Source organism: Hyla sarda, chromosome 4, assembly GCF_029499605.1.
Source record: "Hyla sarda isolate aHylSar1 chromosome 4, aHylSar1.hap1, whole genome shotgun sequence".
In the NCBI taxonomy this organism is placed as follows: Eukaryota; Metazoa; Chordata; class Amphibia; order Anura; family Hylidae; genus Hyla; species Hyla sarda.
Window position 1 is genome coordinate 99,872,710 of NC_079192.1, and position 25,020 is coordinate 99,897,729.

The 25,020-nt window shown below is 44.4% G+C and overlaps 1 protein-coding gene and 1 long non-coding RNA gene across 4 annotated transcripts in view; one reads left to right on the top strand and one right to left on the bottom strand.

The window, feature by feature from the left end:
- Positions 1-4,651, bottom strand: part of UBAP1L (ubiquitin associated protein 1 like) — a 29,964-nt gene extending 25,313 nt beyond the window's left edge. The window contains exon 1 of the mRNA XM_056571754.1: positions 4,532-4,651. The gene's annotated coding sequence lies outside the window, so the exon portion shown is untranslated. The remainder of the gene's footprint in view (positions 1-4,531) is intronic.
- Positions 1-25,020, top strand: part of LOC130368304 (uncharacterized) — a 42,952-nt gene that overhangs the window by 10,752 nt on the left and 7,180 nt on the right. For 2 of the 3 annotated variants that reach the window (XR_008892405.1, XR_008892406.1), the window contains exon 3: positions 4,522-4,625. The exons of the other annotated variant lie outside the window; for it this stretch is intronic. This is a non-coding gene — a long non-coding RNA (uncharacterized LOC130368304). The remainder of the gene's footprint in view (positions 1-4,521; positions 4,626-25,020) is intronic. 3 annotated transcript variants of the gene reach the window in all.

Genomic DNA, 25,020 nt, shown 5'->3' on the forward strand with positions numbered 1-25,020 from the left:
AGCCCCCAGCAGTTCTGTCGAGCCAAACTTAGATCACAACAGAATCTTAAAGGGATAGAAACACAGAGCTAATTTCTTCCCCCCAAAAAAAGCAGCACCACCTCTGTCCTCAGGTTGTGTGTGGTATTGCAGCTCTGTTCCCTTAGAATGGAGCCACGTTTTAATACCACACACACAACCTGAAGACAGAGATGGTGCAGTTTTTTTTTTTTTTTTTGGGAAGAAATTAGCTCCGTGTTTCTATGCCTGGACAACCCCTTTAAAGGGGTTATCCAGGAATAGAAAAATACAGCTAATTTCTTTCAAAAACCGCTCCCCATCTGTCCCTAAGTTGTGTGTGGTATTACAACTTGGCTCCATTCACTTCAATGGAATAGAGCTGCAATACCACACACAACCTAGGGAAAGAGGTGGTGCTGTTTTTTTTTTTTTTTTTGTAGAAATTAGCTCCATGCTTCTATGCCTGGATAACCCATTTAAAGGGGTTATCCAGGAATAGAAAAACACAGCTAATTTCTTTCAAAGACCGCCCCCCTTTTGTCCCCAGGTTGCGTGTGGTATTACAACTTGGCTCCATTCACTTCAATGGAACAGAGCTGCAAAACCACACCCAACCTGGAAACCTATGGGGAGCGTATTTTGAAAGAAAGTAGTTCTGTTTTTCTATTCCTGGATAGCTCCTTTAAAGGGGTACTCCACCCCTAGACATCTTATCCCCTATCCTTTGGATAGGGGATAAGATGTCTGATCGCGGCACCCACCTGTAACGGCTTCCGGAAACGCTGGAGGCCCTCAGGCTAATACCATCCCGAACACGGGGACGTAAGATTGTGACATCACGACTCCGCCCCCGTGTGACGTCACACCCCGCCCCCTCAATGCAAGTCTATGGGAGGAGGCATGACAGCTTTCACGCCCCCCTCCCATAGACTTGCATTGAGGGGGAGGTCTTACGATCTTACGTCTCTGTGGTCGGGATGGTATTAGCCTGAGGGCCTCCAGCGGTTCTGGAAGCCGTTACATGTGGGTGCCACATGGTATCCTTTGGATAGGGGAAAAGATGTCTAGGGGTGGAGTACCCCTTTAAGTCCCATTCAGCAGAACTGCGATATATCGGGTTTTGCAGCCACAATATGGTTGTTAAAATGTGACTAGAGATGAGCAAACTTACAGTAAATTCGATTCGTCACGAACTTCTCAGCTCGGCGGTTGCTGACTTTTCCTGCATAAATTAGTTCAGCTTTCCGGTGCTCCGGTGGGCTGGAAAAGGTGGATACAGTCCTAGGAAAGAGTCTCCTAGGACTGTATCCACCTTTTCCAGCCCACCGGAGCACCTGAATGCTGAACTTATTTATGCAGGAAAAGTCATCAACTGCCGAGCCGAGAAGTTCGTGACGAATCGAATTTACTGTAAGTTCGCTCATCTCTAAATGTGACCATTATGTGATAGAATGAAACTGTCTTTATTAAGATTCCTACTGTCGAAAAAAGGATTGCAGCACTATATAGAAGAAACACTGTATCTGAGTAAAGTATAGTACATGACTATTTAAGGCCGGGTTCACCCATAGTGGAACTATTGTCGACGCATTCTATTTTTAGCCATCTCAAAAATTCAGACCCATTATGGATGAAAATCAGTGCATAAAATAAAATACATCGTCAATGTTGTTTGCTGTGTGAACCCGGCGTAATTATTATAATTATAAGGTTAATTTTTCGTGCATTATAAAACATATATTCACCACTGAACCCTTTGCAGTTTACCTACATATAACAAAAATCGTTATCAGTGTTTTCCAAACAGTGTGCGAACAGCTGTTGCAAAACTACAACTCCCAGCATGCCTGGACAGCCAAAGGCTGTCCAGGCATGCTGAGAGTTGTAGTTTTGCAACAGCTGGAGGCACCCTGGTTGAAAAACACTGATCTGACTTTTAGCTTATTCTCGATACAACCTGCTGACATTGGCGTTACATTTCCTGTAGTGATTTGCTTACTAGTACATGTACTACACAATAAACCAAAATGTATAGCTATCCAAAAATGCACGGTAATAAATATACCTTTAAAGGGGTACTCCGCTGGAAAATATATATATTTTTAATCAACTGGTGTGACAAAGTTAAACAGATTTGTAAATGACTTCTATTTAAAAATCTTAATCCTTCCAGTACTTATCAGCTGCTGTACGCTCCGCAGGAAGTTCTTTTCTTTTTGAATTTCTTTTCTGTCTGACAACAGTGCTCTCTGCTGACTCCTCTGTCCATTTTAGGAACTGTCCAGAGTGCAAGCAAATCCCCATAGCAAACCTATCCTGCTCTGAACAGTTCCTGACATGGACAGAGGTGTCAGCAGAGAGCACTGTGGTCAGACAGAAAGAAAATTCAAAAAGAAAAGAACTTCCTCTGTAGTATACAGCAGCTGATAAGAACAGGAAGGATTAAGATTTTTAAATTTACAAATCTGTTTAACTTTCAGACATCAGTTGATTAAAAAATATTTTTTTTTTCCAGCAGAGTACCCCTTTAAGTTTAGTTTCCCACAAGTGTTATAGAAGTGAATTTCTGCATCCGTATTATAGGCGCAAGTCCTAACCCAAGCAATGACCCACACTGACAACGTCATAGGGGTATATAAGGCTGTAAGTCCCGATACTAAGGCTGCATTCACACCACGTTTTTGCAGTACAGTTCCCGTATCAGGTTTTTGATGAAAAACGGATTCCTCAACGCCGGACTCAACTGCATCAAAACGTATGTACAAATTACAACCGTACAGAACCGTATGTGCATACGGTTCCATCCGGTTTTCACCATACGTTTTTTGACTTTGCAGTTTTTTTTCTTGGAATTTCAATCAAACAAGTGAAGCTTTAAAAACCGTATACAGTTTGAAAAATGATGTCCGGTTGCATCCATTTTTTAAGAAAAAAACGTATACGTTTTTAACTTTTTGAATAAAGTTTCACTTGTTTGATTGAAATTCCAAGAAAAAAAAACTGTGCAAAGTCAAAAACCATATGGTGAAAACCGGATTGAACCGTATGTACATACTGTTCTGTACAGTTCACATTGACTTCCATGTTTAAAAAAAACGTATACGATTTAATACAGTTTTTCACCCAGACCAAAAACCGTGGTAGGCTATAGTTTTGGGTACGGGAAAAAAACCTGACAAAACAGTACAGGATGCAAAACGGACACAACCTGATGCATCTTTCTGTTTTCAATGCAGAGTCAGTGCATACGGTTTTCAATACGGTTCCATACGGTTTTCACATTGAACACGTATATGGGAACTGTATTGCAAAAACGGGGTGTGAATGCACCGTAAACCAGTGTTCAACCAGGGATACTTGGCTCTATTAGGCTAAGTTTCCATTTGTTTGTTTTACTGGCAGTTTTTGGAGATCTGCCGCTTTTGAGCCAAAGCCAGAAGTGTATTCATAAGGAATAGGACATATAAAGGAAGGACTTACACTTCTCCTCCCTTATGGATCCACTTCTGACTTTGGCTCAAAAACTGCAGTGGCAGATTTCCAAAAACTGCCAGAAAAAAAAAAACAAGTGGAAACTTAACCTAACAGGCACAAAAATACCCATAATACCCTTGGTAAAACTGTCCATAGGAGATCAGATAAGCTGGTATAGGTGTGCCTGTCAAAGCTAATTGCAATGACAACCAGCAGAATTGTGAATGCAGCTCCGGGTTATATAATACTTATGGTTGTCCCTGAAATACATATAAAGCATTTAAAAATAAATGCAAATTTATATAATGAAACAAATAACATTAACCACTTATAGTCTGCCATACCACAGACATGAAATAACATCTTTTTGTTCTTCTTTAAAATTTGGATTTGTATCTATCTATAATTTCAATCATTTTTCTTCTAAATAAACATATATATATATATATATATATATATATATATATATATAAACAGTTTTTGTATTTTATGCTGTCAATATACACATACATGCCTATCTGATTTCTAAATCTAGGCTTCTAAAAAATGCATTCATCCTGCAGAACAGTTCTGGCAGTGTATAATGCTAGGTATGGGTACTAGAGATGAGCGAATTTACAGTAAATTCGATTCGTCACGAACTTCTCGGCTCGGCAGTTGATGACTTATCCTGCATAAATGAGTTCAGCTTTCAGGTGCTCCGGTGGGCTGGAAAAGATGGATACAGTCCTAGGAGACTCTTTCCTAGGACTGTATCCACCTTTTCCAGCCCACGGGAGCACCTGAAAGCTGAACTAATTTATGCAGGAAAAGTCATCAACTGCCGAGCCGAGAAGTTCTTGACGAATCGAATTTACTGTAAATTCGCTCATCTCTAATGGGTACACTACTGATGCCGGCAATACTTCTAAAGTTTATCCAAATGAAGGACTAGTACCAGATGAACTAAAAGTATTTTTCTATACTATATTGTAAAATAAATCAGAAAACTCTCAAGAACTATACTAATTAAAAAAAAAAGCCAATTGATATTTCTATGTTTTGTAGTTGCACATACCCCTTAAGCGTAGACCTCGCTGCTGCACACTGAGTATCCCGTGAGAGAATATATAGAAGCAAGATGTCTGTAGATGTTTACGAGAAGTCAGCAGGTAGCTACATAGTAAGCAGCCTAAAAGCTTAATAGAGCCACGTGTAACATACATTGGTAGCTTCAGCCCACAAAACACAAGTTACACAACATTAATCCCATTAAAAGACGAAGGGATGTAAGGTAGGGAAATGTGACCAAGAAGACGGAACTGCACTGACTGCAGGGACAGAAAAGCATCAGGAATAAATGTGCATTAGAGCAAAAAAATTTATAAAAAAAAGTTGGTTAATATTCATTCTGTTCTTAAACTGAAAAAATGAGACTGCATTCCTAAATACAACAAATAACAAAAAATAAATAAAAAAAAGGTAAAGGTCAGGGAAAGGCTCAATTTACTTGATGGAGATATTCAACATATTCCTCTAATGTATAGCTATTACAAATGCCACCTTGTGGCATATATCATACATAGACCCTCATGTGATGATTAAAGGGGTATTCCGCTGCTCAGAGTTTGGAACAAACTCTTCCAAACGCTGGAGCCAGGAGCTCGTGCTGTCATAACCCCACCCCCTCGTGATGTCACGTCCCGCCTACTCAATGCAAGTCTATGGGAGGGGGCGTGACAGCCGTCACGCCCGCTCCCATAGACTTGCATTGAGGGGGCGGGGCGTGATGTCATGAGGGGGCAGGGCTATGACATTACGAGCTCCCGGCGCCGGCTCCAGCGTTCGGAACAGTTTGTTCCAAATGCTGAGCAGCTGAGTACCCCTTTAAGCGTATAATGTATACTATACAGCTCAGTGGTTAGCACCTTGCAGTGCTGGGGTCCTAGGTTGAAATCCCAAGGACAACACCTGCAAGGAGTTTGAATGTACGCCCCCTGCTTGTGTGAGTTTCTTCCTATACTCTAAAACATACTGATAGGTGAACTTAGATTGTGAGCTCAAATGGGGACAGGGACCAATTTAAGTGTTCATTGATCACTCACAATGGCGTCAACATACAATGGTCTTTTCTGGACCATTGTAACTTGAAACCAGACTCAACATACAATGCTACGGACAGTCCAGATCTGTGAAACGTGTCAATGACTGAAAAAGAACTGACCAATCAGAATGGGCATTTCACCGGTAAAACCCCTGTATTACTGAAGTACATGCACTAACTGGCTGTCTGGTAGCGCCCCCTTCAGTACAGCAAGGTACTACATGTTTAGTACTACTCTTTACTTGTTCCAGGGATAGCTGCTCCAGGTAAGGGCGGCTCCATTTTATTTTTTTACGACATTGTGTGTACTGTACAGGACCCTGAAGAAGCTCCTGTCCTCTACATAGACAGTGATTACAGCTCCCAGCAGATCTTTCTTACTTTTATATGTAAGGAATTGCATTATCTGTATTAGTTATCTACTTTGTTTTCTTTAATGCTCACTTTTTCCTATTTTTGGATGACATTTGGGGGGCTTCAGAACCAATTAACAGGTTTCCATAGCGTTCTGACCCCCATTAATTGTATCTGTTGGCATCCCGTCGAAAACGGGATACTGACGTATACTGTTAATGGGAGCCACGCACCCCATTCACTTCTGCTGCCGAACTGAGTCACCCCTAGTGACTCAGTTCAGGATATATGCGCTATTTTAAGCAGACTCGACAGAGGCTGTTGTGCTTTTGAAATAGCGCACACATCGCGAAAGGAGTTACTAGGTGACTCCTTTTGGCCATAGAATTAAATGGGATCCACTGCGCCCATTAACAATATAAGTCAGCATCTTGTTTTCGGCGGGATGCCGAGGGATACGATTAACGGGGGCCAAATCGTAGTGTGTTCCTACCCTTAAACTTGAGCTCAGTTTTTCTTTGTTCATATATATATATATATATATATATATATATATATATATATTAGCTGAGTACCCGGCATTGCCCAGTTTTTCCTTCCTAATCCTTGTTGGGGAGGAAAATCAACAAAGAAGGAAGCCTTTGACTTCATAGCCCATCCTCATATTTTGTTGTCATATCCCAACCCAATACCCCGTCCTCATATCCCGACCTCATATTCCGTCCTCATATCCCATCCTCAAATCCTGACCTCATATCCCAACCTCATATGCCTTCCTCATATCCCATCCTTATGTCCCATCCTCATATCCCAACCTCATATCCCAACCTCATATCCCATCCTCATTTCCCAACCTTATATCCTGTCCTTATATCTCATCCTCATATCCTGACCTCATATCCTGTCCTCATATCTCATCCCCATATTCCATCCTTATATCCCATCCTCATATCCCATCCACATATCGCATCCTCATATCTCATCCTTATGTCCCATCCTCATATCCCATCCTTATTTCCCATCCTCATATCCTGTCCTTATGTCCCATCCTCATATCCTATCCTTATGTCCTATCCTCATATCCCGACCTCCCATCTCAACCTCATATCCCGTCCTCATATCCTGTCCTCAGGTGGGACTGATTTGTAATGAAGATATTGTAAGCTGAAAATAGCGGGGGGGGGGGTGGCTTTGTGGGACTGGGAGTGATTTGCAAGCCAGACCGATGCACAAAAAGATGGGGTGTGGCTTGCGAGCCGGACTGACACATTCACCAGGAGATGCAGAGCGGAGCTTGTGGAGTAAGGTACTGGAAGTCCCATATACTTGCATGGGACTTGGAAAAAAACTACTTATTTTATAAAAGGGTGTAGGTAATGGTTAATTTAACTACCATATATTTTTATTTGACATATACGGTAAGTAATATGTGTACCAGATATTATTGAAATATCTCCAGCCGTACAGAAGTTACGCTGGAACATACATTTCCCGTAGATTTGCATGGGACTTTAAACAAAAACTCCGACCCTCACAGATTGGGGTAGTTAAGGGTTAAATTAACTATCTTATATTTTTAGTGGACATATAAGTAACATGTGACCAAGTATTTGAAATATCTCCAGCCGTTTGGAAGTTTTGCAGTAACATATATTTCCCATGGACTTGTATGGGACGTTAAACAAAAACCCAAACCCTCGCAAATGGGGGCAAGTAAGGGTTAAATAACCTATCCTATGTTTGTTGTTGACATATAAGTAATGTGTTCCAAGTTTCATGTTAATATCTTTAGCCCTTTGGACGTGATGCTGGAACATACACAAATACATACACATATACATACACACACATACATTGGGGGAGATTTATCAAAGTCTGTGCAGAGGAAAAGTTGCCCAGTTGCCCATAGCAACCAATCAGATTGCTTCTTTCATTTTTAACAATGCCTCTAAAAAATGATCTGATTGGTTTCTATGGGCAACTGGGCAACTTTTCTTTTGCACAGGTTTTGATAAATCTCCCCCATTGAGTTATATATATATAGATAATACTAGCTGAGTACCCGGCACTGCCCGTTTTTTCCTACCTTATCCTTGTGGGGGGGGGGGGGGGGAAACAAAGGAGGAAGCTTTTGTCCTTATATCCTGTCCTTAAATCCTGACCCCATATACCCTCCTCATATCCCAACCCCAAATCCCCTCCTCATATTCCGATCTCATATCCTGTCCTTATATTTTGTCCTCATATCTCAACCTCATATCCCGTCCCCATATCCCATCCTCATATCCCGTCCCCATAACTAATCCTCATATCTGGTCCCCATATCTAATCCTCATATCCGGTGCCCATATCTAATCCTCATATCCCGTCCTCATATCCTGACCTCATACCCTGACCTCATATTCCGACCCCATATCCCGACCTCATATCCCATCCTCATATCCTGTCCCAATATCCTGTCCCCATATCTAATCCTCATATCCGGTCCCCATATCTAATCCTCATACCCCGACCTCATATCCCGACCTCATTTCCCATCCTCATATTCTGTCCCAATATCCTGCCCTCATATCTAATCCTCATTTCTAATCCTCATATCCCATCCTCAGGTGGGGCTGAGTTGTGGTAAAGATATTGTCTTTGAAAGATGGGGCATGGAATGCGGGGAGGATGTGGCTTGCCAGTGACGGACACATTCACCAGGAGATGCAGAGCGGAGCTTGTGGAGTAAGGCACCAGAAGTCCTATATACTTGCAGGAGACTTGAAACAAAAACCCCATCTTTCACATATGGGGGCAGGTTAGGGGTTAATTTAACTATTATATATTTTTATTTGACACATGAGTAACGTGACCAAGTATTATCGAAATATCTCCAGCCGTACTAAAGTTATGCTGGAACACACATTTCCCATAGGTTTGCATTGGACCCTGACCCTAGCAAATGGGGGTGGGTAAGGGTTAAATCACCTATCCTATATTTGTTGTTGACATATAAGTAATGTGTGCCAAGTTTCATGTTACTATCTTTAGCGGTTTGGAAGTGATGCTGGAACATACACAAATACATACACATACATACACACACACACACATACATACATACACATACACACACACACACACATTTTGTGCAGGTCATATTTTCTGAAATTTCACCATTCACCAAAAATCTAAGCTAAGTCTGGGCTGGTGTAGTTTTATAGAATTTTCAGTGGCTTTGCGCCTTTTTTGCGCCTTTTCACAAAAAGGTGCAGTTCATAAAACCCTTCCATATTATGTGTATTGGCAAAATCTGTGGATTGCAACTCAAAATAAACAGGAATGGGAGCAAACGGAGTGGGGGAACCCCTGGCGTAGTGGCGCCTTGATGGGGGTTTTAGTGGCCCTTCCAGATGTTAGTAAGGGGTAATGTGGTTAGAGGTATATTTCAAGGGAATGGGGGTTAAAGGGTTAAATGGCTGCTGCTCCTTTAAGGGACAGTAGCAGGTGGCTCGAGAGTGGGGTGAAAGGTAGGTCATCTGGAGGGGAGGGGAAGGAGTGTATATAGGGGGGTGCTCCAGAGGGGGAGGGTACTCACCAGTTGGCGTGTAGAAGCGAGAAGAAGGTCCCGCCCGCCCTCCTTTAAATGCTTGGTGGGTGGGATTCTGATAAGGGGGAGGCATGTGAAAGGGTCCTGGGGGAGTTAGTAGTTTGAAAGATAAATGTTTGAGATGGTTCAATTGGGCCTCCTGGTGGTGGTTCTGGGCCTCAGGAGTTCGAGGGATTGTGCAGAAGGTTACCGGGGTGCCCCCGGGCCAGGGGCTCGAGGCCAGGGGTAAGAAGCGTGTTGCACAAATCCGGTTGGGGAAGGGGAGTGCCCTCCAGTTTGGTTATGTTTATATGTAAATATTCAAATGTTATTTATTGGTTTGTTAAATAAATGGGCCACACGGCCCAATTTTCCCACAGCAGGTGTCAGTGTCTTTTCTATTGGGTGAAGGGGTTGTTACTTGGTTAAGAGTGGGTTAGATAGGAAGGGATGTATCTAAAATCCCATCCAGTCATGCGTAAACCAAAAGGCGCAAAAAAGACAATGATAAATGCCATTGAGTTTAATATTTATATATATATATATATATATATTGTTACGCCGAGCGCTCCGGGTCCCCGCTCCTCCCCGGAGCGCTCGCTTCTCTCTCTCCGCTGCAGCGCTCCGGTCACGTCCTCTGACCCGGGGCGCTGCGATCCCGCTGCCAGCCGGGATGCGATTCGCGATGCGGGTAGCGCCCGCTCGCGATGCGCACCCCGGCTCCCCTACCTGACTCGCTCCCCGTCTGTTCTGTCCCGGCGCGCGCGGCCCCGCTCCCTAGGGCGCGCGCGCGCCGGGTCTCTGCGATTTAAAGGGCCACTGCGCCGCTGATTGGCGCAGTGGTTCCAATTAGGGTAATCACCTGTGCACTTCCCTATATTACCTCACTTCCCTTGCACTCCCTTGCCGGATCTTGTTGCCTTAGTGCCAGTGAAAGCGTTCCTTGTGTGTTCCTTGCCTGTGTTTCCAGACCTTCTGCCGTTGCCCCTGACTACGATCCTTGCTGCCTGCCCCGACCTTCTGCTACGTCCGACCTTGCTTCTGCCTACTCCCTTGTACCGCGCCTATCTTCAGCAGCCAGAGAGGTGAGCCGTTGCTAGTGGATACGACCTGGTCACTACCGCCGCAGCAAGACCATCCCGCTTTGCGGCGGGCTCTGGTGAAAACCAGTAGTGGCTTAGAACCGGTCCACTAGCACGGTCCACGCCAATCCCTCTCTGGCACAGAGGATCCACTACCTGCCAGCCGGCATCGTGACAGTAGATCCGGCCATGGATCCCGCTGAAGTTCCTCTGCCAGTTGTCGCTGACCTCACCACGGTGGTCGCCCAGCAGTCACAACAGATAGCGCAACAAGGCCAACAGCTGTCTCAACTGACCGTTATGCTACAACAGTTACTACCACAGCTTCAGCAGTCATCTCCTCCGCCAGCTCCTGCACCTCCTCCGCAGCGAGTGGCCGCTCCTGGGATACGCTTATCCTTGCCGGATAAATTTGATGGGGACTCTAAGTTTTGCCGTGGCTTTCTTTCCCAATGTTCCCTGCATCTGGAGATGATGTCGGACCTGTTTCCCACTGAAAGGTCTAAGGTGGCTTTCGTAGTCAGTCTTCTGTCCGGAAAAGCCCTGTCATGGGCCACACCGCTCTGGGACCGCAATGACCCCGTCACTGCCTCTGTACACTCCTTCTTCTCGGAAATCCGAAGTGTCTTTGAGGAACCTGCCCGAGCCTCTTCTGCTGAGACTGCCCTGTTGAACCTGGTCCAGGGTAATTCTTCCGTTGGCGAGTATGCCGTACAATTCCGTACACTTGCTTCAGAATTGTCCTGGAATAATGAGGCCCTCTGCGCGACCTTCAAAAAAGGCCTATCCAGCAACATTAAAGATGTTCTGGCCGCACGAGAAATTCCTGCTAATCTACATGAACTTATTCACCTAGCCACTCGCATTGACATGCGTTTTTCTGAAAGGCGTCAGGAACTCCGCCAAGATATGGACTCTGTTCGCACGAGGCGTTTCGTCTCCTCGGCTCCTCTCTCCTCTGGTCCCCTGCAATCTGTTCCTGTGCCTCCCGCCGTGGAGGCTATGCAGGTCGACCGGTCTCGCCTGACACCTCAAGAGAGGACACGACGCCGTATGGAGAACCTCTGCCTGTACTGTGCTAGTACCGAACACTTCCTGAGGGATTGTCCTATCCGTCCTCCCCGCCTGGAAAGACGTACGCTGACTCCGCACAAAGGCGAGACAGTCCTTGATGTCTACTCTGCTTCTCCACGTCTTACTGTGCCGGTGCGGATGTCTGCCTCTGCCTTCTCCTTCTCTACAGTGGCCTTCTTGGACTCTGGATCTGCAGGAAATTTTATTTTGGCCTTTCTCGTCAACAGGTTCAACATCCCGGTGACCAGTCTCGCCAGACCCCTCTACATCAATTGTGTAAATAATGAAAGATTGGACTGTACCATACGTTTCCGCACGGAGCCCCTTCTTATGAGCATCGGATCTCATCATGAGAGGATTGAACTTTTGGTCCTCCCCAATTGCACCTCGGAAATTCTCCTTGGACTTCCCTGGCTTCAACTTCATTCCCCAACCCTGGATTGGTCCACTGGGGAGATCAAGAGTTGGGGGTCCTCTTGTTCCAAGAACTGTCTAAAACCGGTTCCCAGTAACCCTTGCCGTAACTCTGTGGTTCCTCCAGTAACCGGTCTCCCTAAGGCCTATATGGACTTCGCGGATGTTTTCTGCAAAAAACAAGCTGAGACTCTACCTCCTCACAGGCCTTATGATTGCCCTATCGACCTCCTCCCGGGCACTACTCCACCCCGGGGCAGAATTTATCCTCTCTCTGCCCCAGAGACTCTTGCCATGTCCGAATACGTCCAGGAGAATCTAAAAAAGGGCTTTATCCGTAAATCCTCCTCTCCTGCCGGAGCCGGATTTTTCTTTGTGTCCAAAAAAGATGGCTCCCTACGTCCTTGCATTGACTACCGCGGTCTTAATAAAATCACGGTTAAGAACCGCTACCCCTTACCCCTCATCTCTGAACTCTTTGATCGCCTCCAAGGTGCCCACATCTTCACTAAATTGGACTTAAGAGGCGCCTATAACCTCATCCGCATCAGAGAGGGGGACGAGTGGAAAACGGCATTTAACACCAGAGATGGACACTTTGAGTATCTGGTCATGCCCTTTGGACTGTGCAATGCCCCTGCCGTCTTCCAAGACTTTGTCAATGAAATTTTTCGTGATCTGTTATACTCCTGTGTTGTTGTATATCTGGACGATATCCTAATTTTTTCTGCCAATCTAGAAGAACACCGCCAGCATGTCCGTATGGTTCTTCAGAGACTTCGTGACAACCAACTCTATGCCAAAATTGAGAAATGTCTGTTTGAATGCCAATCTCTTCCTTTTCTAGGATATTTGGTCTCTGGCCAGGGACTACAGATGGATCCAGACAAACTCTCTGCCGTCTTAGATTGGCCGCGCCCCTCCGGACTCCGTGCTATCCAACGCTTTTTGGGGTTCGCCAATTATTACAGGCAATTTATTCCACATTTTTCTACCATTGTGGCTCCTATCGTGGCTTTAACCAAAAAAAATGCTGATCCCAAGTCCTGGCCTCCTCAAGCAGAAGACGCCTTTAAACGACTCAAGTCTGCCTTTTCTTCGGCTCCCGTGCTCTCCAGACCTGACCCTTCCAAACCCTTCCTATTGGAGGTTGATGCCTCCTCAGTGGGAGCTGGAGCTGTTCTTCTACAAAAAAATTCTTCCGGGCATGCTGTCACTTGTGGTTTTTTCTCTAGGACCTTCTCTCCAGCGGAGAGGAACTACTCCATCGGGGATCGAGAGCTTCTAGCCATTAAATTAGCACTTGAGGAATGGAGGCATCTGCTGGAGGGATCAAGATTTCCTGTTATTATCTACACCGACCACAAGAACCTCTCCTACCTCCAGTCTGCCCAACGGCTGAATCCTCGCCAGGCCCGGTGGTCTCTGTTCTTTGCCCGATTTAATTTTGAGATTCACTTTCGTCCTGCCGATAAGAACATTAGGGCCGATGCTCTCTCTCGTTCCTCGGATGCCTCAGAAGTTGATCTCCCTCCGCAACACATCATTCCACCTGACTGCCTGATCTCCACTTCTCCTGCCTCCATCAGGCAGACTCCTCCAGGAAAGACCTTTGTTTCTCCACGCCAACGCCTCGGAATCCTCAAATGGGGTCACTCCTCCCATCTCGCAGGTCATGCGGGCATCAAGAAATCTGTGCAACTCATCTCCCGCTTCTATTGGTGGCCGACTCTGGAGACGGATGTTGGGGACTTTGTGCGAGCCTGCACTATCTGTGCCCGGGATAAGACTCCTCGCCAGAAGCCCGCTGGTTTTCTTCATCCTCTGCCTGTCCCCGAACAGCCTTGGTCTCTGATTGGTATGGATTTTATTACTGATTTACCCCCTTCCCGTGGCAACACTGTTATTTGGGTGGTCGTTGATCGATTCTCCAAAATGGCACATTTCATCCCTCTTCCTGGTCTTCCTTCTGCGCCTCAGTTGGCTAAACAATTTTTTGTACACATTTTTCGTCTTCACGGGTTGCCTACGCAGATTGTCTCGGATAGAGGTGTCCAATTCGTGTCTAAATTCTGGAGGGCTCTCTGTAAACAACTCAAGATTAAATAAAATTTTTCCTCTGCATATCATCCCCAGTCCAATGGACAAGTAGAAAGAATTAACCAGATCTTGGGTGATTATTTGCGACATTTTGTTTCCTCCCGCCAGGATGACTGGGCAGATCTCCTTCCATGGGCCGAATTCTCGTATAACTTCAGGGTCTCTGAATCTTCCTCCAAATCCCCATTTTTCGTGGTGTACGGCCGTCACCCTCTTCCCCCCCTCCCTACCCCCTTGCCCTCTGGTCTGCCCGCTGTGGATGAAATTTCTCGTGACCTTTCCATTATATGGAGAGAGACCCAAAATTCTCTCTTACAGGCTTCTTCACGCATGAAGAGGTTCGCGGATAAGAAAAGAAGAGCTCCCCCCGTTTTTTCCCCTGGAGACAAGGTATGGCTCTCCGCTAAATATGTCCGCTTCCGTGTCCCTAGCTACAAGTTGGGACCACGCTATCTTGGTCCTTTCAAAATTTTGTGTCAAATTAATCCTGTCTCTTATAAACTTCTTCTTCCTCCTTCTCTTCGTATCCCTAATGCCTTTCACGTCTCTCTTCTCAAACCACTCATCCTCAACCGTTTTTCTCCCAAATCTGTTCCTCCCACTCCTGTTTCCGGCTCCTCGGACGTCTTCTCGGTCAAGGAAATCTTAGCTGCCAAAAAGGTCAGAGGAAAAAATTTTTTTTTAGTGGACTGGGAGGGTTGTGGTCCTGAAGAGAGATCCTGGGAACCTGAGGACAACATCCTAGACAAAAGTCTGCTCCTCAGGTTCTCAGGCTCTAAGAAGAGGGGGAGACCCAAGGGGGGGGGTACTGTTACGCCGAGCGCTCCGGGTCCCCGCTCCTCCCCGGAGCGCTCGCTTCTCTCTCTCCGCTGCAGCGCTCCGGTCACGTCCTCTGACCCGGGGCGCTGCGATCCCGCTGCCAGCCGGGATGCGATTCGCGATGCGGGTAGCGCCCGCTCGCGATGCGCACCCCGGCTCCCCTACCTGACTCGCTCCCCGTCTGTTCTGTCCCGGCGCGCGCGGCCCCGCTCCCTAGGGCGCGCGCGCGCCGGGTCTCTGCGATTTAAAGGGCCACTGCGCCGCTGATTGGCGCAGTGGTTCCAATTAGGGTAATCACCTGTGCACTTCCCTATATTACCTCACTTCCCTTGCACTCCCTTGCCGGATCTTGTTGCCTTAGTGCCAGTGAAAGCGTTCCTTGTGTGTTCCTTGCCTGTGTTTCCAGACCTTCTGCCGTTGCCCCTGACTACGATCCTTGCTGCCTGCCCCGACCTTCTGCTACGTCCGACCTTGCTTCTGCCTACTCCCTTGTACCGCGCCTATCTTCAGCAGCCAGAGAGGTGAGCCGTTGCTAGTGGATACGACCTGGTCACTACCGCCGCAGCAAGACCATCCCGCTTTGCGGCGGGCTCTGGTGAAAACCAGTAGTGGCTTAGAACCGGTCCACTAGCACGGTCCACGCCAATCCCTCTCTGGCACAGAGGATCCACTACCTGCCAGCCGGCATCGTGACATATATATATATATATTTATATATATATATATATATATATATATATATATATATATATATAGTATATGTGGTAAGCCTATCAGGCTGTATTTCTCTGTAGCTCTATTTCTGTACTTCTAGGTGGGGCATTGGGAGTTGGGGGTATTTAATGCCTCTGCACCTACTGGCCGGCCATACGTGACGTTTTGCGGACGCTGTTGGCGGAAGTTTAGCGTTCGAATCTCCTGCCACTGTCTGGAGCCCTGACAGCCGCTTCACCACTCTGAGTCATGCTGCTTCTGTAAGCGTAAGTCGGGCTGGGCGGTCTCAGCATATGTTTGGCCGCCCCGTGGTGGTAAGTTCGTGGCTTACCTCTCATTGTCAAAATAGACAAATCCCCAGGTCCAGATGGCATTCACCCCTGTGTTCTAAAGGAATTAAGTAATGTGATAGACAGACCCCTATTTTTAATATTCATGGACTCTATAGTAACAGGGACTGTCCCCCAGGACTAGTGCATGGCAAATGTGGTGCCAATATTTAAAAAGGGGACAAAAGATGACCCAGGAAATTATAGACCTGTTAGTTTAACCTCTGTTGTATGTAAATTTTTTGAGGGTTTTCTAAGGTATGCTATTTTGGAGTATATTGATCAAAATAAATGTATGACACCATATCAGCATGGCTTTATGAGGGATCGGTCCTGTCAAACTAACCTGATCAGCTTTTACGAGGAGGTGAGCTCCAGACTGGACCAGGGGGAATCACTGGATGTTGTATACCTGGATTTTTCCAAAGCATTTGATACAGTGCCACATAAAAGGTTGGTGCATAAAATGAGAAGGATTGGGCTGGGGGAGAATGTGTGTAAGTGGGTAAGTAACCGGCTCAATGATAGGAAACAGAGGGTGGTTATTAATGGTACTTATTCTGATTGGGTGACTGTTACTAGTGGGGTACCACAGGGGTCAGTCTTGGGTCCTATTCTATTTAATATATTTATTAATGACCTTGTAGAGGGGTTGAATAGTAAAGTAGCAATCTTTGCAGATGATACTAAACTCTGTAAAGCGGTAAACACAATAGAGGACAGTGCACTGTTACAAATGGATCTGGATAGGTTGGAGGCTTGGGCTAGGAAGTGGCAGATGAGGTTCAACTCTGATAAATGTAAGGTAATGCACATGGGGAGAAAAAATTCGGGCTGGGATTATGTATTAAATGGGAGAACACTTGGGACGACTGATGTGGAAAAGGACTTGTGAGTTTTAGTTAATAGTAAATTTAGCTGTAGTGACCAGTGTCGGGCAGCTGCTGCCAAGGCAAATAAAGTCATGGGGTGCATCAATAGGGGCATAGATGCCCACGACAAGGAAATAATTCTACCGCTGTACAAATCACTAGTCAGACCACACATAGAATACTGTGTACAGTACTGGACACCAGTGTACAAGAAAGATATAGTGGAGCTGGAGAGGGTTCAAAGACAGGCAACCAGAGTAATACGGGGAATGGGAGGACTACAGTACATTGTTCCTCGTCCTAGAGGCAGTCCCTTCACCCATACTTGCGTTCGGAGCTGCATTAGTAGGTCGGCCGTCACGCTAGATGTGTGGGCAGAGTTCTGGTCGGCACTGTGCTTGGCTCCCCCGGCAGATGTATGTATTGCTTTGCTAGAAGTACGTTTGTGCTACCGATTATTCACTCCCTGACACATGGTAACGAACCCCAGCTGTGGTCAGGCTAGCTACTGTAAGGGTGTTGCATAGGACTGCAGGTGACATCTACACATTGTATGTACTCGGAGTGTTATCACTGTGTTATCTGTGGTGTTACATAGGACTGCAGATAAAATATACTACATGATCTGTACTCAGAAAGTTATCACTGTTATCTGTGGTGTTACATAGGACTGCAGGTGACATCTACACTTTGTATGTACTCAAAGAGTGATCAATGTGTTGTTTGCGGTGTTGCATTGGACTGCAGGTAACATATACTACATGATTGTTACTCAGTTATCACTGTTATCTGTGGTGTTACAAAGGACTGCAGGTGACATCTACTGCATTATCTGTACTCAGAGAGTTATCACTGTATTATCTGTGGTGTTACTTAGGACTGTCTGTTTCGGTCCCTCTACCTTCCATGTTTGGAGACGTTCCGTTCCTTCGCCTCCCCTGGGATCTGCTGGAGGTTTTTTAATTAATATCACTCTTCCTCCTACAGACCCAGATTATTCCCTATACCGCACCCCCAATTGCATTTGTTGGATCACATATCATATATATATATATATATATATATATATATATATATATATATATATATAACACAGCAGCAGGATGCTTCAGGGTTAGTGTCAGTCAGCAGGAAGGGCAACTGCTACCAATCACTCATGTCCTGGCATACTGAAATGAACCCCCAGTTGTGGGCTGGGTATCTACTGTCGGGCTGGCTACTCTGCAATTCATATTTTGAATTATTTTGTTTTGTGTTCTTTTAGAATATCACAGGATACTTGCATGATATCACTCTATAACCCTAATATTCCCCACCGGAATACGTTCATTTAACACATGTTGTACATACGTTACTATTTTAGGTATACGTTTACTGTAACACATATAACTCACATTCATAATTACACCATCGGTACCACAAGTACTATCAGGGCTAAACATATGCTCAGCAGAACGTGGCTTTGTGTCATACATCATGTGAGTGTGCTGACCATGCATAAGCCATTTTAGTTGGATACCAAGACTGCCATTGTAGTATTGTACATAGCGTTTTTATGCGGTGCTGTGTGTGTTTGGGGGCTTTGGGCTGTTCTTAAGCTCATTGCAATCATGCTGTACATTTGCTCATAGCATATTGTTTATATGCTCGTAGCAGTCATATTGTTCATACGCTTATTGCATTCATGACGTACATACGCTCATAGTTTACTGGCAGGCATTCTAGTATTTAGAATGCAAAAAAAAGGAGATACTCAGAGTGCACAATCAAGCGATTCCATGTATGTCGACAGCAGGGAGATACAATCAAACAAGCAGGACAGCCGCAGTACTGCTACTAACGGGCTGCAAAGCTTGAGGACAGCAAGACAGCTTAACCCCTTAAGGACTCAGCCCATTTTGGCCTTAAGGACTCAGACAATTTAATTTTTACGTTTTCATTTTTTCCTCCTCGCCTTCTAAAAATCCTAACTCTTTTATATTTTCATCCACAGACTAGTATGAGGGCTTGTTTTTTGCGCAACCAGTTGTCCTTTGTAATGACATAACTCATTATATCATAAAATGTATGGCGCAACCAAAAAACACTATTTTTGTGGGGAAATTAAAACGAAAAACGCAATTTTGCTAATTTTGGAAGGTTTCGTTTTCACGCCGTACAATTTATGGTAAAAATGACGTGTGTTCTTTATTCTGAGGGTCTATATGATTAAAATGATACCCATTATTACGTACTTTTATATTATTGTTGCGCTTAAAAAAAATCACAAACTTTTTAACCAAATTAGTACTTTTATAATCCCTTTATTTTGATGATCCCTAACTTTTTTATTTTTCCGTATAAGCGGCGGTATGGGGGCTCGTTTTTTGCGCCATGATCTGTACTTTTTTCTGATACCACATTTGCATATAAAAAACTTTTAATACATTTTTTATAATTTTTTTTTTTTATAAAATGTATTAAAAAAGTAGGAATTTTGGACTTTTTTTTTTTTCGTTCACGCCGTTAACCGTACGGGATCATTAACATTTTATTTTAATAGTTCGGACATTTACGCACGCGGGGATACCAAATATGTCTCTAAAAAATATTTTTTACGCTTTTTGGGGGTAAAATAGGAAAAAACGGACGTTTTACTTTTTTATTGGGGGAGGGGATTTTTCACTTTTTTTTTATTTTTACTTTTACATTTTTTTACATTTTTTTTTACACTTGAATAGTCCCCATAGGGGACTATTCATAGCAATACCATGATTGCTAATACTGATCTGTTCTATGTATAGGACATATAACAGATCAGTGTTATCGGCGATCTTCTGCTCTGGTCTGCTCGATCACAGACCAGAGCAGGAGACGCCGGGAGCCGCACGGAGGAAGGAGAGGGGACCTCCGTGCGGCGTTATGAATGAACGGATCCCCGCAGCAGCGCTGCGGGCGATCCGATCATTCATTCAAATCGCGCACTGCCGCAGATGCCGGGATCTGTATTGATCCCGGCACCTGAGGGGTTAATGGCGGACGCCCGGGCGTCGGCCATTGCCGGCGGGTCCCTGGCTGCGATCAGCAGCCGGGATCAGCCGCGCATGACACGGGCATCGCTCCGATGCCCGCGGTTATGTTTAGGACGTAAATGTACGTCCTGGTGCGTTAAGTACCACCACACCAGGACGTACATTTATGTCCTGCGTCCTTAAGGGGTTAATATATATACGCTTGCAGCATACTTACCGTTCATACATAGAATTTCACTGAACATATAGGTTTTACACTGTTCATGTAGCTTTCAGTGTAAAGAGCTTTATACTGTACTTACGCTCACAGCATATTGGACATGCATAGTATTCTTAACATTCATACTGTACATACGCTCTTAGGGGGACATTTATCAATGTTTGCTTATGTATTCCTTTTTTTTGTAATTTTTTTCTAACAATTTTTTTTTGCTTTTGTGCGACATATTTATCAACTGGTTTCAGCCTGTTGATAAATTTCTTTCACTTAAGCAATTTATTTTTTATTTTTTGCTGCATGTCTGAGCTGGTGTAAATTTAGTAGGTTTTTTCATGCAATGCGACTTTTTTGCGACTGTCGCACTTCATAAATTTCTGACCACTGCAAGTCAATTTCTTTTTTCTACAAAAAAAAAGGCGGGAAAGAAAATTTGCTTTTCACGCTGTCTGTAAAAAAAAGTCGCACGAAAAATTGCACAGGCGCAACTGCGACAATTATGCGACAAACTTAGCAGAAAAAACATGACTAAAGACGTTGATAAATGCCCCCCTTAGTACTCATACGGTACAGGCATTAGTACATACTGTATTATTCATTATGCAAGGTCGTAGTATGTTATTGTATGCTTTGGTTCGTAGCTCTTACTCGGTGCATACATGCGTAGCCTTCACAGTATGTATATGTTCATTATGTGCATACGCTCCTAGCATTCACACGGTTAGGATGCTTATGCTGGGCATTCGGTTGGCTATATTCAGTGCTTACGGTTAGCATGTTTTATTCTGAGCAATACTTATAATTTTTTTTGTGGACATACGATAGCGTGTTTTACTCTGTTCATACGGTTACTCTCATGGTGCTAATTGTTCATAAGCTCATGGTGTTTATATTGCTCATGCGCTTATGGTATTTACACGGTTCATACGCTCATGGCGTCATGCGGTTTCATACGCTCATATTATTCATACTGTTCATACATTTATGGTTTGTCACTGTCCATATGCTTGTAGCATTTATTCTGTCCTCATGCAATGGCATTTATACTGCTCATACGCTCATGGCATTCATACTGTTCATACGCTCATGGCATTTATACGGTTATTACGCTCATAGCATTCATACTGTTCACACGCTCATGGCTTTCACACGGTTCTTACGCTCATGCTATTTATACTGTTCATACACTCATGCCTTTCATACTCTTCATATGCTCTTGCCATTTATACTGTCCATACGCTAATGCCATGTATACTGTTCATATGCTCATGGCATTTATACTGTTCATACCTTCATAGCAGTCATACTGTCGTTCCCTCATGGCAATCATAATGTTCATACGATCATGGAATTCACACTGTTCATACGCTCTCTTTGTTCATACATTCATAGCATTTATGCTGCACATGCACTCTTGGCATTTGTGCTGTGCATGCACTCATGCGTTGTGTTCATGCGCTCATGGCGTTTGTGCTGCGCATGCACCCATGGCATTTGTGTTCATGTGCTCGTGGAGTTTGTGTTTCATGCACCCACAGCATTTGTGCTGCCTCGGACACTCGTGACATTTGTGCTGTATTTGCACTTGTGGCGTGTGTGCTGGGCATACGCCTTTAGTATTTACTGTACACAGTGATCGGCATCTATGGTGTGTATACATCCATATTATTTTACTATACATACGCTGAAGCATTTATACGGCACATGCAATTATAGTTCTATATATATATAATTATAATATATAATTATAGTTCTATAGTATTTATTTTGCACATGTCCATAGTTTACACAGTACTTTCGCTCGTATCATTTATACGGTATATTCGCTCATCATTTTACAGTACTTTCTTGCTTTTATCGGTACACACACTCGTATGGTTCATTTGGTACATATGCTCATAACTTTTTGCAGGCTCATAGTATTTTATACGGTACATAACTGCATAGCATTTTATTTCGGGCATACAATCATATTATACTACACGCTGTGAGTATTGATAGCATTTTATGTTATTTTACACTGTGTAGTCATTCAGAGCACTTATACTCTACATAGGTTCTTAGCTTTCAAATTAGTTATTGGTCCATGATCATTCACTGTGTATGGATAGGTTTACATACAGATGTTGATGCTAGAATTACATGCATACGTTTTTTAGGTCCATAACATTTATACATTAGATAGCACATTTACACTACTATAGCCGGCATGTGTTAGACATTTGAAATTATGCATATGTTCCAGTTGTGTTACTATGTCTGTTAGTTTCAGCAGAAGTTCCTCCTACTTATTACTACAGCCGATATGTTAAACTTAGCAATAATAGCATTCGTTACACATACGTCACCGAGTCAGTCTTACTCATTTGTTACCATTTGAATCAGCTTGACATGTTACACGCAGCTTCTACCTTACAACCTTTCTAAGGGTATGCACACCCCTAGTAGTTGTTGACATCATGGTTTTCATTATTTCTGCAGGGGCACAATCTGCGTACTTATTGTTATTGACACGTTTTCACAACGATAACATCATCATACATAAGCAGTGGTATACCCTTCAAACCTTCCACGTCTGCAGGCATGATGGTTACGCAAAGACCTGTCACGTCTACAGGCAAGATGGTTACGCAAAGACCTGTCACGTCTACAGGCACGATGGTTACACAAAGACCTGTCACGTGTACAGGCACCATGGTTATGCAAAGACCTGTCACGTCTACAGGCACCATGGTTACGCAAAGAGCTGTCACGTCTACAGGCACCATGGTTATGCAAAGACCTGTCACGTCTACAGGCACAGTGACGATGAAGGGTTCGGTCACTCCTAGCAGGACATCACTCTGACGTATGGTTAGTCCTCAGGTAAGGTGCTTAATCGAGTGTAGTGTGGTTTCCAGGCGATATGGCGCCACAAGGTAATTATCACCAAAGGTCTATCATGTAGTTTGTTACTGAGTGTCATTTTGCCCCTTAATAGCAGGGACTTGGATATCTTCATGTTATCCCTGACAGGTATCTATCGGTTTCATTTTTGCCATTATGTCATAAGTAAGTATGTTAAAGATGCATATTCCGCTAGTATGTCAGCCTGGTCCTGTTCCAGTGCCGTCTCATTTCTTTCAGAGTAGGCGTGACTATCATAACTCCTCGGTACTAGGCATCGATTACTAAGACAGCTAGTTTGCAGATTCTACTTTCTGTCTCTCAAGTTAAAGTCTAAATATGGATTTTGTGTTCGTTATTGTAGTATTGGTTTATGATTATGAATGCTGTTATCTATCCTACCAGGTTTACTTTTTGCCCTCTAAAGGCATGCCCTCCGTCGCAATTATGGGCACAAATCTGACCGCTTTGATAAGTTTATGTTTTTGCATACAGGTATGTATGTATGTTTGTAATAACGAGCACAAATACATAAATATATAAGCTTACTGCTCCCCTACTTAGTATTACCACCAAGTTTCCTGGGTTGTACTCCTCTAGTGGTGGCTGCTAGAGATGAGCAAAATTACAGTGATTTGATTTGTCAAAAACTTCTCTGCAGTTGCTGACTTTAGCCTGCATAAATTAGTTCAGCTTTCAGGTGTCCGGTGTGCTGGAAAAGGTGGACACAGTCTTAGGAGACTCTCTCCACCTTTTCCATCCCACTGGAGCACCTGAAAGCTGAACTAATTTATGCAGGCTAAAGTCAACAACTACTGAACCGAGAAGTTTGTGACAAATCGAATCACTAACTTTGCTCATCTCTAGTGGCTGCAGGCAGGCATTTTCTTCATTAATGGTGGGGTGGTTTTGTACATAGCATTTTTTAGCATCACATGCTATAGGCAAAGGTTTGTTGTAGGTCAATAGCAAATTATGAAATGCTTTATTTATTTTTGGCAGTTTTCGGTCCTCTTCCATATGTACAGTGTGATCTTTTTGGTTTCCCCGCAGTTTGTTTTGTCTTATTTTATGCCTAATGTGCACCTTGTAGAGAACTCAACCTGCAAATACAGGTCCTATAAATTATTCCCAGGTCTTGGAGCCACTGACTAACTAGATAGGATAAAACACGAACCACTAAGGCCAGGTTCATATAACGTGGCTGTGTGCTGTGAACTCTGACTAACTAGATAGGATAAAACACGAACCACTAAGGCCAGGTTCATATAACGTGGCTGTGTGCTGTGAACTCTCCATATGTCACTTGTAGCTGTTAAAGAGTGACGTGCTGATGTGATCCACTTATCTCCTTATCCTATAGATCAGTGTTTCCCAAGCGCAGTCCTCAGGTCAGGTTTTCAGGATCTTCTTAGTCTTTTCACAGGTGTTCTAGTTATGGTCAATGCATCAGGCACCACCACAAGTGTTCTCTGTATGGGATATCCTCATCCTCATGACCTGTTGGGGGTACTTGAGGACAGCACTTGGAAAACCCTGCTATAGACCAATCGACAGTGTATACGTAGTTTAACCTCTTAAGGCAGTAGGGCGTATGCATACGCCCTGCATCCCGAGTCCTTAAGGACGTGGGGCGTATGCATACGACCGTGGGAATTCCGGTCCCCGCCGCTAGCCAGTTGGGGACCGGACCAGGATGCCTGCTGAAATCATTCCCGGGTCCTGAGACCCTCCCATGTCGGCGATCGAAGAAAATCGCATGTCAATTCAGACATGCGATTTTCTGCGATTCCGGTTCACGCCACTCACTGGGCGGGGACCGGACCGGGATGCCTGCTGAAATCATTCAGCAGGCATGCCTTCTCATCGCCCCTCATACAGGCGATCGCCGCAGTACGCCAGTAAACACTCACCGGCCGTCTGTGGCGCTTCCGGGTCACGTGGGTCACATGTGACCCCATGACCCGGATAAGGATGATGATCGGTGGTGTAACAGACACCACCAATCATCATCCATAAC